Consider the following 16054-nt stretch of genomic DNA (forward strand, 5'->3'; position numbering starts at 1 on the left):
TTTGTTGCAGTTTTTTTTTTCTTTCCATTTTTTATGATCGTTGTACAGAACTCTCTGAGGTTAGTAGATGTTTGTTCAGCTAAATGCATCACATAGCTCGCTGCTGTCAGAATGTGACTCCTGTTGTCAAAAATGCACAGGAATATTTGGATGCTACTCCTGACTGACGTGCTGTTGCTGCCCTTCCAGGGGGGTAATGAATTTATCATGTTTCATCAGGGATTTATTAATGAATAAATCCCTAAGCGATGCATAAGCTAACAACGGTGTTTTAAAGTCTATTCTCTGAGCTACACAGAGTGAGTGTAAGGACTTCCAAACTGAAATGATGTGCTCCATTTTCCTGGCTTTAATAGTGAAAATGTGAGCAGCAGCGTTCTGGGTCAGCTGTAGCTGTCTGATTGATCCATGGGAGAGTCCCGAGGCCAAAACCACTGCTGAGCAAAAAGAACAGAAAAGCCCGTCTGCTATCTTATGTGGCTAACCGTAATGACACTAGTGTAATTCCGCTCGCTTCTAGAAAATCTTGAAGGAGAACAATCAGCAGTTTATGATCTCAAACCTTAAGCTCACTTGAGTAACGCAGCAGGCCAGTGATGCAAAGCACACCAGCAAATGAGCCTCTGAATAGTTAAAAAAGAAGGTTTAGGAGAGCCCTGATCAAAACATTAAACCGGATTAATGTGGTATAACATTATGTACATACTGGAAAATAGCCTAAAGAACAATGTGGAGAAATTTAAGCAATTCCTCTAAAGAGTTTGCCACAATAAAGGAAAAAGCGAAATGCCATGTTATCACAAACTGTTTGTTTTTGCTAAGTACGGTAAATGAAATCATCATTTGGCAGCTAGTTTTTGTATTTACTTGGTTTGTTTGATGTTAAAAACTTGCTTGATCATCATATCAAATCCAATTTTTTTATCCTTCACTGCACTCTACTTTTGAATATACTCCTTTCAATGTCTGAACTATATCTATGTGCGTATTAAATTTATAATTGGAACATATGAAAACGGAATAAAAACAATACACTGTACGGAAAGGGCTAAACTTCAACATGTACACTGTCCAGTTATTAAAGATATTCTACTCATCTCCAAGGAAATGCATAACTGAGTAGGTTAATTTAGAAAATTAAACTACAGATACCAGCAAAAATGTTATTTAAAATGAGTAACAGAGAGCGTTGCCATTCTTGCCATATTTCCATTCAGCAAGGAGTACAAAAATGTGTCAGAAGAACTTTAAAAAAAAAAAAAAAAGAAACAGGTAATAAATATAAATAGAGCTGCTGGCGAGTAGAGTTGGATTCTGGAGGGGGAAAAATATCAGCGAAGCAAATTTAATAAGATAAAAGATGATACAGATGGATAATGTCATTCTTTAGGATGGGATTTTCAATAACAAATTTATATTTCTTTAAATGGAAAATATTAGGCATTAAACTAAGTTTTCCTTTTTTTTTGTAACTTTTTAGTTAAAGACAGACTTGGGTATACTTATTCAACATACTCTCCAAAATACATTGAGGAATTCTGAAGAAAGTTCTCATCTTAGTTAGTTGGAGGTCAGAAAAAAAAATTGTAGATGAAAACAAACAAAAAAAGGGAACATTTCACCCAAAAAGTTGGGAAACTTCTTCCTAACTTCTCACCCAAAGCGTAAAAGTTAAGGACTTTTTACTCTGTTAAAAGAGTGAAACCTTAAACCTTTGGTCCAATGTACAATTATTTCTTTTATAGTTAGTTTCATTAAAATATTGCATGTTTTACTAATTCCTAGACAGGAAAAAAACCCGAAAACAAGTTGCAATAAAATTGTGAATTTTTCTCCAAAGAAAATTGGATAAAAAGTGTCAGCAGGGTGCGCAGCAACGTTTGGACATCACTGGACTTCAAAATGAAAAGCTTGGTCCTGCGATAAAGATGTTTTTCTTTTGCTTCAATGTTTCTATGTGCTGCTTTGATTCCTAATGTGACATATAGATGATTAGAAGGATGGAGCTTCTTCCACCCTTACAAGATATTTATTTGAGGTTGAAATAAACAAACAAATACCCAACATGAAACGAGAACTCAAAATATGTACATTTCATCTTAGATAAAGGTAAAATCAACACAAATTGTGAACAATTTGCTAAATTCTGACTCATCAAGTGAAAATCTGTTTCCTTGTAATTTATTCACAAAGTCAAAAGCTACTTCAGTTTCACTCAGCCAATGTTTTTTGAACGTTCAAACTGTCACAGTTTGACCTGTTGCTGAGTGATCTTTGTCTATCCTGACCGTAGCGGCCTCTCGGTGGCATCCAAGACCTAAATAAAACAACTTATTAGATCCTGACCTCAGCCGATGAGGAAAGTTTCACTTGAAGCTTTAAGTGGAGGATTGTGCTGATGCCTGCCAGAAGAGAAAGAAGTCCTGATGATTTCTCGGTTGAAAGGGGGGCACATATTTATTTTGAGCCGGCTCCGCGGCCCACTGGAGATTTAGCTGGCAGCCCAGAGAGACAAGACTGGCCTGTCCAGCCAAACTCCCACACACTACAACCGTACAAACCGAAACGAGGGAGGAGGAAGTTTGTGCCGTATACATCTCCATGCTTTAGCTGACTTCTTAAATTAGGCCAAAGACATACTCGCGCTGCATCCATCAGTTGCATGTGGTAGTTTATAGTGCTGGCTTACATCTCTGGGAGTTTACTGTTTAAATTGTAAGTTGTAAATCACTTTAAAAAAAAATCGAGTAGTGTGATAACGTGACAAAGAATGCAGCGCTTTGGCATCCAGACTGCAGCAGCCTGTTCTCCAATCTGGCTACTCTCGGCGCTCCGTCAGTCACGTTACTAAAGAAAAGCTCTACTCGCGGCCCTTCGGTGTGTGTGAAAATTATTTTTCACATTAACATGACAGTATCATGTTCCACTATCTTTCGGTTAAGAGTAACCCTTCCTCTTTCAGTGCAACACAGCGCCAGAAGCAACATCTGTGTGATTCATGGGTTGCAGAGGGAAATTCTCTTCTATTCTCAGCGGTGCTGCGGTCCCTCACCCTACTACCATACTTAGTCGGGGGAGATAATGTTGTTGGAGTGCAAATAGAGTTTTGTCTATTAATGGATAGCTCAGAAAGTGGGTGGTATGAGAAAGAGGGATTTGGCTAATAAAACTGCCACCATGTGCACAATATTGTGTTACACTGCAAAGCTTTTGTCCGTGACAGCCAAGAGACAAATGCACATGGCTGCTACGTAAGGTCAAAGTGCAAGTGTCTTCGTATTTTGGAGGCAGAAAACATGCAAATCTGCAAAGTGTAAAACCTACATGAATCATGTTCAGACGCTTCACAAGCTCTCTCAAAAGGTTTGAACGCACAGTTTTGTACAACAAAAAAATTTTGAGTCATGTTCACCAAAACTAGATGATAGATGTGTGATAACAAAAGCATCTGTAAAAGCACACTCTGGAAATCTCTCACTAATGACAGAACAGACAAAAAAGGGGGGGAAAAAGCACTCTTTTATGTCCATTGGGTGAGAGAACAGAGAACAAAGCATGGAGTGAATATCTTTGCCGCAACAGTCTCATACGTAGAAAACATGTGAGAGCTACATGGAGATGAAGGGGACATTTCATTTCTTGTCAAAACAAACAAAACACAGTCTCTGCTAGGTACGTGTTTTTCCACAGGAATATCAAATAATTAGAATCTTGGATTTAAGACACAAGAGGAACAACCCAAGCCTGAGGAAAGGAAAAACAACATAGTTTACGCTAAAGCTACAGTAGACAGCTTAAGCAGCAGGCGCCTGCTAACGTCGGCCAGTCACATGAAATCAACAGCTGCTTTCTTCAAACATGTCCTCAGTGTGTAAATGTGTGCGTGAACGGGAATGACTTGTGTCTTTGTAATGCGTCTCTGAGTATCCTGAAAAGCACTAAATATAAGTGTGATGTCATTTAATTTAATTTTATTTATATGTTCAGCTACGATGCTTAGCTGCAGTTGAAAATCTTGGTTCAAATGCAACCGAAGAGTTATCTATTATTATCTTAGAGTAGCTAAAATCTCGTAAGTAAGAGAGGGTCAGATTGTAGAAAATTAAGACTTGTACAGCATTTCTAACTCATATCAAGGCTGTTCAATTGACACATATATGTTAAAAGGAACTTGCTAATGTTTGCCTGTGGATATCAGAAGCAGAGCACAAAGGACGACATTTATCTGGACGTCAGAATTTCATTCTGTTGTGCACTACATTTAAATCCCTACATTGGGTACCGGTTTGGTAGGTTTCCAAGCTATTCCTCTCAGACAACATTTCTACTGTCCTCCTTGTTGCTGAATGAATCAGCTCACAGATCTGAATTTTATGAAATCAAATTAATGACATCAAAAATGATCCGATGCTACTTTTGACATTTTGTTATGCACTGATGCCCCACTTTGAGCATTGAACTGTAAATGGGATTTTTCGTTCCATTTGTCATGGAAACAAAGTTAACTACCATGAGCCATGAGTCTGAACACACTTGGTAAGGAAAAGTTTCAGAAAGCCCTCTAAACATGAACTGCTTAACCCGACTTTGTGTTACACATCCAAATTTCAGTTCCCAGGCCTCAAGCAGCATGGAGGCTTTTACCCTCTTGCACTTTCATTTTGAGCTTCCCTCCCCCCTAGAGATGAGATAAAATCGAAGTACTCAAAGTTCTGAATGAATGCAAGCGCAGGGGCTGAAGCCAATCGCGGCTGTAATGATAGCAGTTATTTTCATCACACGCATCGTTATCAGTGACAGTAAGATGCAATGCCTCACCACGAGGCTTTCACCGTATCTCCAGAGGTCACGAAATGATTGGGACTTAAAGAGGTGGCTGCATCGCCGGCCGCCCACCTTCCCTGCCAACCCGTTGGGTTTATCCTCGCTCCAGAGCTCGCTCATCTCGCCACGCTCTGTCAGTTGTGCCAGCACTTCCCTCCCTGAAGGCTCCAGCTGCTTGGAATTGCACAGCAGTTTTCACTCTAGCTAACATCAGAGAGGTGACTCAGTGACTCGCAGTCACTACAGCCAATATCACAAGGCGGTGATTTTCAGTGTGTGTGTGGAAGGGGGGGGGGGGGTGGAGGTCTTTGTTCAAGGCTGATTACACTGGTCTCTGCTGGTAAGTTGAGGAACTCTTTATTCTTATCCTAACCCCGCCATCAGTAATCGTGCACTGCTCCTCCCGCCCCCCAAGCAGCAGTTGCCTTAAAGAATGACATGTTCTGTGATGTCACATGTCAAAATGTCAGCTCACACAAACTGAGGGGACAGTCTGATGACTGATGGAAATAGTTTCTGTGCCATCTGTCGACACCAGTGCTGGCAAAGCAGACATCGCAGTCATGTTGTCACTCCACCTTGAAGCATGATTTTGATGCGTCGCACTCGAACAAGCACGTTGATCTCTGGCTGCCGAGCCAAAATCAACACCGGCTCGTGGATAAGGCTGCAATTATTCAGATGAAGGAGTAATAATTTATGTGGTGCATTTGTAATGACACCTACTCAGAGATTAACAGCACTATTTTGTGACACTTTGTACATACAGATATAGACAGATAGTGTCTGACTAGTGAGACGGCGAGAGAGAGAAAGAGGGAGATCTTAGCAAAAACAAAACTCTTTCCCCCAGCAATATTTTGCACTTGAAGACATTTCATGAATATAAACCTTATGCAGGACACGAGCAGCTTCCAACCTAAGATACTGACATGATGAACATTTTTACTGAACCAATTTGAAGCTCATAAAAGAACATTACTTTGAGATACTAGCTTGTTATTTTGTTAAATGAATGATCGAGAGTCGGCACTCCTCTTCAAGAAACTACTTATCAGGCCTGGAATCTGGGTGTAGTGATGATGGACTCAAACCTGAACATTCAGAGACACATAAACACATTTACAAAGTCGGCCTTCTATCACCTGACGAACATGTCCGGCATTAAAGGACTTATGTCCCAACAATATCTTGAGAAACTCATCCCCATATTTATGGTTTGTTGATCTGATTGACTGCCACGGTGTCTTCAGAGACCTGCCTCAAAAATCAAACAGCGGCAGCTGATCCAGAACGCTGCTGCCTGCATTTTCACTAAAACTAGCAAAGATAGAGCATATCATCTATTTCTAACATCCTTTAAAAATACTTTGGCTAGTTTATAAATCACTGAATGGCTTAGCACTAGAATACATGAAAGACTTTTTGCCATTGTATCAACCGTCCAGACCACCCAGATGTTTTTTTTTTTTTTTATCTGTTCTACATCCACAGAATCAGATCCAAACATGGAGACACAGCTTTCTGTTTCTATGCATCTCTGATCTGGAACAAACTTGCAAAATTGCAACATTGCTAAAACACAGAGTTCTTTTAAATCAAGGCTAAAAGCCCATTTGGTTAGAGTTGCCTTTGAGCGATGATAGTAACTGGAACATAGATTATTTCTAGTCTGGATTACAACGTTCAGTTACTTATCTTTCTTTCACCACTGCAATGTAATGTTTTTGTTTGTTGATTGTGTTCATTTTGGCTGCACTAAGGGATTATTTTGTCCACATCATAAAATTCAACTGACTGGCTGAAGTAAGGAGGAGTAAAAAAAACAAACAACAAAAAACATCATGTGCTGTTCAGTTTTAAGTACAAAAAATAATAAACAATGCCCCCTTTTTTGTTTTAGCATCAAATGAGTTTTTTGATATTAATTTACTTGAAGCTCTCCTTATACTTTCCACAACTTATGATTTGTGAATATGCTTCATGTTTACAACCCGTTAGCTTTGTTTTGCTGCGTGGAGACATAGGGTGCAGATTGATGGGAGCTTTTCCATTGACAACGTTCACCTGTTATGGTTTACCACGGTGCTGTACGTGCTGGAGGCGACCCAGTTCAAGGTGTTAAAATGCTCCGCTCTTTTTCAAAGGTGCGAAAAGCAGCCAACCAGTTCCTCTAAAACTCACTAATGAACACCTTAACACTCACTGTTATATTTGTGCAGAAATCCCAGAGTGAGTACAGGGGTGTTATGTTCAAACCTCTTTCACTATTCCAGTACTCATCCACTATGTTGAGCTGACATCTCTATGTAGGACTATAACTTGTGCATTGACCCACCTTATAATTCAAGGCTTCGGTGATTTCTCAGTGCAAGATGTAAAACAAATAATTCTTGTTTCCAGGTGTGTTGAGTCCGAGTCTGAACAAATTTCTCTTAAAATGGCAGCACCGCCCGTTTTGATTCTGTTTCCCCCACATGTGGTGATGCTCTGCAACAGCTTTTGTTTTGTGATGCTTTACATTCCACCATCACTCCTACAAGTGGATCATTTTCCAGCTCCAATAACAGCCGCAGAGGCTTTGAACTGAGACAACGTCGGGGCTCTTTTTTTTTTTTATCTATGGGATGGCATTTGGAGTGAATACAGGTGAACGGGGTGGGGGGATGTCAGCAAAGAGCAGAGACTCTTATGCAACCCTGTGTGTGTGACTGTCATGTTTGTTTGGTGGGCTGCAAAAATGACTCAAGACAAAATAATGACCAAATATAGCGAGTGCAGCTGAGTCTGTTACAGCGAGCAGCGATCCCATCCTGCATGTTTGGTCCCTGAGCAAATCACTGGATAACGCCCAGCTTTATAGGATGCAGAGTTAATAGCAAAACCCCGTCTGAGGAGATTTTTATTACTTCAAATGATCTTCAAGTTGTCCAACATTTAAAAATCAATTACTTGTTTATGCGTTTTTCACGAGCGGACTGTTGTACCGCATTTTCTCACATCTGGTTTTTTTTGTGGGCAAATAATAAGCCTCAGAGAGAAAACTACTTGAAACACTCAGTAATGCTACTTGTCTTAATGATTCTGGAAAAGGTTCAGGTGTTGTCACTTTGGAGGTCTTACCTTCTGGTTGCGCGCGCAAGTGAATAACGATCTCACACCTGGAACATGAAGACTTGGAGAGTTTCCCCTCAGCCTCGCCTGACTTTCCGCCAAATTTCTCCCAAAGGTCTTTCAGGCTGAGTCATCCTCCAGTGTTTCATCTCCTTCACTTGTAGATGCTGATAAGCTCTCATCCGTCAAACATTGGAGTTTTGCGTTGCGCGCGCGAGGACTTTTCTTACCTGACTAAAGATTGCAGCGCATATAGTAGTGGAGGGAATAGTTCTGTAACCCTCTGTTAATTTTGTAAACTAGTTAGAAAAGTTACTGCGTTGAAGATAAAAAAAAAAATTGGATTTCATGACATAAAGTTGTAAGTACTGCAGCTGCCCTGGCTTCAGTAGTTTCTGATATGGGCAACGTGGGCAGCTGAGCAAGGCAGCATCTCATCTAGAAAAGCACGAGCTCGTTGAATCTCAATGGTAATAACACATAATTACATAAATGTTTAAGTATTGAATTTCAATTTAGGTTCAATTTAGAAATACCTTATTTTATTTACGTTTTTTCCCCATAGTATTCTATTTTTGCATTTGTATTGCTTGCTATTAAATTCATGGGTATTTATAGTAGCATTCTAGTTTGTCCGAGGTTTTCCAAATCAAAAATAATAATAAAAAAAGATTTTCGAGTCTGTGTTGGCACAAGGCGATTCAAAGTATGACATGGTTGAGCATGTTCATGCCCCCTAGTGGTGGTGTAGGGCGTATTTTGCAGGGGTTGTTGGGTGTATATGTGTTGCACACAAAATAATCAGTCAGTCAATCCACAACAGGTGGTGATGATCTCAATGCCTAATGTTTGTAAAGCACATTCTGTCTACAGAATACGTTTCTTCATTTGCAACCTCTCCACTGACATGAGTAAGACCAAAAGGACCTCAAAAAACATTAGGGACAAGATAGTAAAGAATTATACTTATACTAACGCCCTCCCCCTGTGGTCTCAGTGCGACGCTCAGAAGGAGTGTGGCAAATGTCACGGTCAGACAGCGGGAAGTGGAGACACACACAAAAAAAACTCATAAAAAGTCATATGGGGTCAACATGACAACACAATGAAAAACTTGTGGGGTCCAAGTGACCCCATCTTTTAAGACCGCGGGAGAGTTAAATCTACTGGGCCCCACAAGTTCTCCATATCCACTATATTAGAAAATATGCTTTTCATCCATATTTGATTAGTTGACTTCAAAAGTTGACGCTGATATCTCTCCGTCTTAGCATGGTGTTAACACAGACACAAATGCCCCAGACCTGCAAATTGTGAAAATCTTGGATGTAAACCTTTTTCACTCAGATGATGATGAGTCATGGATGAGCCTCCCTGCATGACAGAGGCAATAAAGAGGTAAATGAAGAAATAGTAGCAGCCTAGCCCTTCTCCAGTCCTCAGTCGTATACAGAAAATCTGTGCAGACACTTCAAACCGCCTCAGAGGCTCTAAAGGATTCAGAAAGGTAAGAAAAAAAATCTCCCCTGACGTTTTACAAAATCACATTAAGTCATGTTTTGATTTGGCATCACGTGTTTTTCACTCAACAAGATGTAAGTAAACTTTTGTGTTCTTCATTTTTAGGTTGATTTTCAGATTCCACATTAAATGGAAACAACCATAAAATATGTGGCCTATTTATTTGAAAGTGATAAAACTTAACAATAAACATGGAATCAAATACTATTCCTATTTTCAGTTTTTTTTTATGTGACCTTGTGTTTTATTGTTTGACTCTTTTTCATAAAAACTTGTGTTTCAGATATTCATTAGGGAAATGATGCCTCTCTGTTTCCGTTATTATAACATACATAAGCAAACGCTTTATACAGAGATGGCCAGTTGAATTGGTATAATTAATTTATTGAGGAGCTCCCAATGGAGGCCTGGCCAGTCAGTCCCGTTGGCGCCATGCGACGTTGATCGTAAATGATTCCCGAAGAAGGAGCTGACTCCGGCTACCAGGCAACTGCAAATGCAACCCAAATCAACAACAAACCCAAGACGAGCAGCTCATAAGATCTAGCACTGCTGCCTTTGATATGCAAATCTTTAAATTATATTTGCACAGAATCAACAGTGAGACAGCTCTTTCCGTCTGAAGGATGGATTCTTAAATCAAACATCAAAGGAGATTGTATTCAAACTAAATTAATGATGTTTTTTCAGCAGTCGTTCAGTGTTTTTCAGAAAGAACTTAGAAAAGCACTCGAGCTCTCAATGGCCACCACGCGCCGACTTAAGCTAATCTAAGTAAGAGAGAGACAGACAAAGCCCCGGAGAAAAACAAAAGAGTTTCTGATGGGTTTATAAAAATAGCAGATGTGACAAAAGCCTTGGTGTGGGCATATTTTCCACACTGTGCAGCCTCAGAAAGTGACAGATGAAGACAGGACACCAGGCTTCTCTTTTCCTACTGCTAGCACACACACACACACACACGCACACACACACGCGTGCACGCACACACATGCACACACACAGTCACTCATCACAGCCATGGGCTAAAGTCAGGCAGACACATCTGTCTCTCGTTTGCTGCTTTAACATCAGCAGATATTTTCTCAATATCTGCTACACTATTAGGTATTTAATATAGCAGGTTCTGTTTAGTTTGATGTCAGATTTTTCATTTTAAGCACATCTTTAAAAAACAGTTTTCTTTGCCTCTGCTGTTTCTTTCATTTATGACCTGACAGTATTTAATAACAGGTCTCATAAGACAGTCTGAGCCTTGTTTTTACTGCACCTTCCAGTTCAGTGTGACTTTAACTGGTTTTGTGTCAAAGAGGGCTGGGGGGTTGGTAACCTGCGGAGTGTGTTGACATGTGCTGCAAGTGGTGGCCTGTTGAATGTCCAGCTGAGTCAGGAATGTGCAGAGGCCTTTTAGGTGCGGGATCATGTTGGAATGAGGTTTTTTTTTTTTTTTTTTCCCCATGAAAAGTACTTTTTAACTAACGGCTGCATCAGAACATCAAATAAATAACCACAGAAATCTGAAGTGAAGAGCCATTCTCTGGAAGCAGGTCTTCGGGTCACGGTATCATGGGAGGAGTTGATCTCAGCTAAGGCTAAAGAGCAACAGAACTGCAGGAGGCTGAACTACAGCACCTCATGACCCTTTCTCTCCAAGTGTTCACCATCATTTCTATTTACTGCAGTCCATATCACAGCCTCTTTCTATATTTAGATGCTTTCGCAAGAGCTACTGTTGTCCCAATCTGGCTCCAGACGCTTTATGTTATCTTTCCCTCTCTGTTGTGTCAAAGCTTGCTTTTAGTTTGCTGAGGATCCTGCGCATCACATGGGCATGTGGAAAAGGTATTTAAAAGTCTGTCTGTAATTGCACGTAGGGCGCTTTGCAAAAGTCTTCAAAGTCATTGGACCTTTTTACGTTTTGCAGAACCACTTTACACTTTTTATCGTGTCCGTCTATTTTTGTTCATTCTTCTTTGCAAAGTCATCTCTGATCTATGACGATTGCGTGGAAAGTGTCTGTGGATGTCACTTTTCAAGTTTTGACACACATTTTCACTTCAGAGTTTGACTAGGCCATTCTATTTAATTATAGCTCATTCCATTGGTGCTCTAGTTGTATATTTGGGATCGAAGCCCTTCCGGAAGAAGTTTTCTTCTATTATTTTTTCATATCTTACAGTTTTTTAGTTATTTATTGTGATAAAAATAATACAATGATAAATATATACAGGGCTGATTTATTAATCTAAATTAGTTATTCATTGTTCAGTCATTCATTAATTCATATTTGCTTTTGTGACAGTTTTTTTTTTTTGCATAAACTGTCTGCTGTAAGTAAATGTGGAAAAAAACTGATTTCTAACGCGATGATGCCATGTCCCTGTTGGCGAAGGAGACGTTTGCTTTCAAGACCAAGCCAGGTTTGGATTACCAGATACTCAGAGAATGCACTCAACGCATCCCGGAGAGCTTTGAAGTAACACAGGAACGTTTCCAGAGCGACGTATGGAGAGCAGAGAGAACCTTTTATCTCGCTGAAGGCCTGTGATGACCTCTGTCTGACATGGCCATTAGCCTAAATCTCAGCTCACCTCCAGCTCATTCATAATGCACAAAAGCCAGTGGAGGACAGCTTAACCCGTTTGTGATCGTGTGGTGAAAGGGAACATTCATGTTTCTCAGGAGTTGTTTAACTTTTCTTTTTAATGCATAGCAGGAATTTTGTGACAACAAAGATGCATAATCATTTCATATAGTTTCTGCAATTTTTCTTTATTTTTGCTTTGTGGTGTATCGTTGATGGGGTGGTATCGAATTCATTATAAAAGGCAAAAACGGAAATTATTTATATGCCTTTGTTACTCAGGAGTCAGCTATTTTTGGATGCGCTTTTATTTCTCCACAGATTACTTTGGGATTTTTTTTTTGTGCAGCATTAAATCACATTTGCACGAGCAGTTTTACATATAAAAGTGCTGATGAATTAATTAGCCTTACAGATTTATATTTGTCACATCACAAAACCACCTGCCTGGTTTTAACACCATATTCTTTTGCCTTCTGAGATTCAATGTCACATTAACCAAAAGGATGTAGTATTTTTTTTAAATTGAGTTTTATTGAGAGACAACTTTCGTTATGTTGCTTTATTTTAAAAATTCCAACCCTCCATTCTCTTTGGACTTAAAAGTAGTTAAGCTGTTAATGAATAAATCTAAATGTATTCAAAAAGAAATCATTCTAGGCTCAAACAGCATGCGACTGACAATCGATGTGTTCTGAGACTCTGCTTGGTATTGAGTTCGTTCAGCTCCGATTTGCTTGATTGCCTCGAATCCCTCAGCAGAATAAGCAGCCTGTGTTGATGTTTTTGTGCCCACGGCCCCAGATTTCTCCCAGAAGAAGCCTCTGATTCTTTGGCCTGAAACCCTGACATATAGCCTCAATATGGCTTAGGCCCAAAGAGGTGCGTGCTCTGCCTCCAACAAGTCTCTATTAAACACATTCTTCCCAAACAGCCTGATAATAGCATGTTAGTTGGTCCCAGCTCTTTGATAAAGTGACTCATCCCTCAGGTGTGTTTCCAGCTTATCGCACAAGAACAAGTGGCCACAAACTAGCTGACTCTGCAGTAGGTTTTCTAATTCTAGGGAAAAGTATTCACTTCTCAACCTATCTGACTGTTTCTCACATAAAATGTGTTGCACGGAACAACTTTTTCAAACATGTTCAGACCCACACAAACACCCAGGTTCAAATGGAGAAAGAATATTTGTTTATGTGAGCTAATAATAGTTGATGTCGACAGGGCCATAATACTCCACAAAGAACTAGTTTTACATCCCACTTTTATCATAAATTACTTTGTTGCTTTAGTGCAGCAGCTTACAGAGGGAGGCAGGAGGATTCTCCACACCTTACGTAATGCTTTAAACTCACCGCAGGCGAGTCGGTGCCCATTAATAAATATGTCTAAACAAACCAAAAAGAATTTAGTCCTTTCTTAAACACATTTACAAGAGCAACGGGCATTTAATTACACTTGTGGACACAACCTGTAAGCAACCTCTGCAATCGTTTAAAATGAAACACAGGCAGAAGTCTAAAAAGAAAGCTGTTAATTTATTTCAGCAATCATAACATCGCCACTGTTTTCCCAGCGGCTCTCGATGACGCGGAGGCAGACAGTCCAGTGTGAAGACATGCCGTTGTTGTGCCTGAGAACACGAAGAACGGGGATATAAATCCTGCTCCACAAGTGAGCACGGAAAGACAGACAGTATGGTTTTTTTTCCACAGCAGAAAGAAGCTGACAGAGTTCAGAGTCGTCTCGAGTGGCTTCAGAGGAATGACGGGGTGAGGGACAAGGACCCATGACAATAGCTGCCTGTCTGCTTTTATGTCCTCTTCTCATAACGTCTGTCCTCTCTTATGTCCATCAACCATTGAGGCTCTTAATTGACAAAGACAGATTAACAATCCAGGTAAATTATTTTGCACAATTTTATTAAATGACGTGCACCTATAAAACTTTAAGTGTTACAGTACTTTGTGTTCTCAGCTGCAGGTTTTTTGGGAGTACGTCTCTACCAGCTTTGCACATCTCTAGAGAAACATTTTTAGTATATATTTTTTTGAGCAGCGAGTTTCAAGTTATCTGTTGGTTCTGAAGTGGATTTAGGTCTGGACGTTCACCAGGCCATTCTAACAGATTGATGTCATTAGTTTTGATCTTAGTAATTCCAATGTATCTCTGGGTGTATGTTTAGGATCATCACAGGAAAACAACTGGGAAATGCTGGAAAGCGAAGCTTCACCTCAGTATCAAGTATTTTGCAGCCTTTAATAGACAAGCTGCTTATCAAAAAAATAAATAAATAAAAATTCCCACACCACAATGCTGCCACCGCCATACTTCCAACGGCGTTATCAGTGTTTTCGGGGATTGTGCAGTGTTTGTTGTTGACTCCAGAGAGAATTTGGTAGGTGGGTTGTTTAATTATAGTCACATGGTGTCATAGCCTAATCTCTGGATCTTCTTCTCTTCCAGCCCTTCCCTTCCGGGGTCACCATAGCGAGTCATCCGTCTCCATTTAGTTCTATCTTCTGCATCTTCTACCCTTACGCCAAGTAATATCACGTCCTCTTTCACCACATCTATAAATCTCCTTCCTGCAGGCCTCCTGCCTGGTGGCTCCATCCTCAGCTTGCTTAAACCGATATAATCATTGTCTCTCCTCTGATCATGTCCAATCCATCTCAGTCTGGCCTCTCTGATTTTATCTCCAAAACATCTAACATGAGCTTTTCTTCTGATGTACCCATCCTGATCTAATCCATCCTCATCACTCCTTAACAGAACCTCAACGTCTTGCTCTTTGCTACCTCCAGTTCTGCCTTTTTTCCTTCTACACATTTCCTGTCATTCCTGCCGATTCTCTTTGATCACACGACACCTGACACTTTTCTTCACCCATTCCCACCTGCTTCCACAAACATCTTCACCTCTTTTCCATTCTCTCCAGTGCTCTGTTTACTTTAAGTACTCAAAGGAAGGGTGTTTTTTGAGCTGTATCTCATACTGCAATGTTATTCTCTCATCAAAAACATACTGAGTGTACCATCTTGGTCTTTCTGGCCATTTGTGAATCATTGTAGGTTGATTTTGAAAGAGTCGTGCAGATGTACATACTTCTTCGCGACCTTAGACATCAGACACATGATGCTCAGCTGCCTTTCCAATTAAAATGACAAGCAGACATTGTATTCAAAGTTTATGTTTAGAGAAATGCAAAACATGCCTCTAATGGGATGATACAATAAGTATCTCCCATTCTGGAAAACTAAAAAACGTCACGATAAATAAGAGGACATTAAATATTGATTTTAAGAAATTTTATCTTTAAGTTTAGAGTACCTTATTTATCCTTTTTATAAAAGTAAAATGTCTACGGAGTTACCAGGCCTCAGTAAAGCCTTCTTAGTCACAAAGTATTTAGCTTCTGAACTACCTGAAGCACCCTTTTTATAGTCCAGGTAGGTATTTGTGTGGTCTTGGTTGGGTTTGGCACATCTCCACGGAAAAATGAGCATACGATTCACCACTTGACGTTTTTCTCCAGTGAGGTTAAGTATTCAGGCCAGACTGGGCTTTCCGGATCGAGCACTCTGAGCTTCTGAATCTTATCTCAGAAAAAGAAACTCAAATAAAAAAGAAGAATGTTTGCTTTAGTATTATTATAAAGAAATAAAGAATTAGACTAGAAGATTGTAAATATAATAATTACATTTGTTTTGGAAGCACTACCTGCTGTTTTTGAGTCAGCTGAATTTTGATAGCGTAATTATTTAAATATGTTAAGAAGAAGAAATAAATTTATTACAGGTGGTTTATCAGTCAAAATGTCTATCACAGATTATAATGAACAAAAATCTACTTTACGTTACTGTTGAAAAAGGTTTTTCATTATTGTGAGGAACACTGAAAATGTTTTTCTGATTATTATCTCAGCTTACAAATTGTCAACAGAAGATGCCACTTAAAGACAATCCCCCCACCTCATTATGAGAATCTCTTCAGAAAAGAAAATCGGCA

This window comes from Poecilia reticulata, chromosome 15 (assembly GCF_904066995.2).
Source record: "Poecilia reticulata chromosome 15, P_reticulata-male-v2, whole genome shotgun sequence".
In the NCBI taxonomy this organism is placed as follows: Eukaryota; Metazoa; Chordata; class Actinopteri; order Cyprinodontiformes; family Poeciliidae; genus Poecilia; species Poecilia reticulata.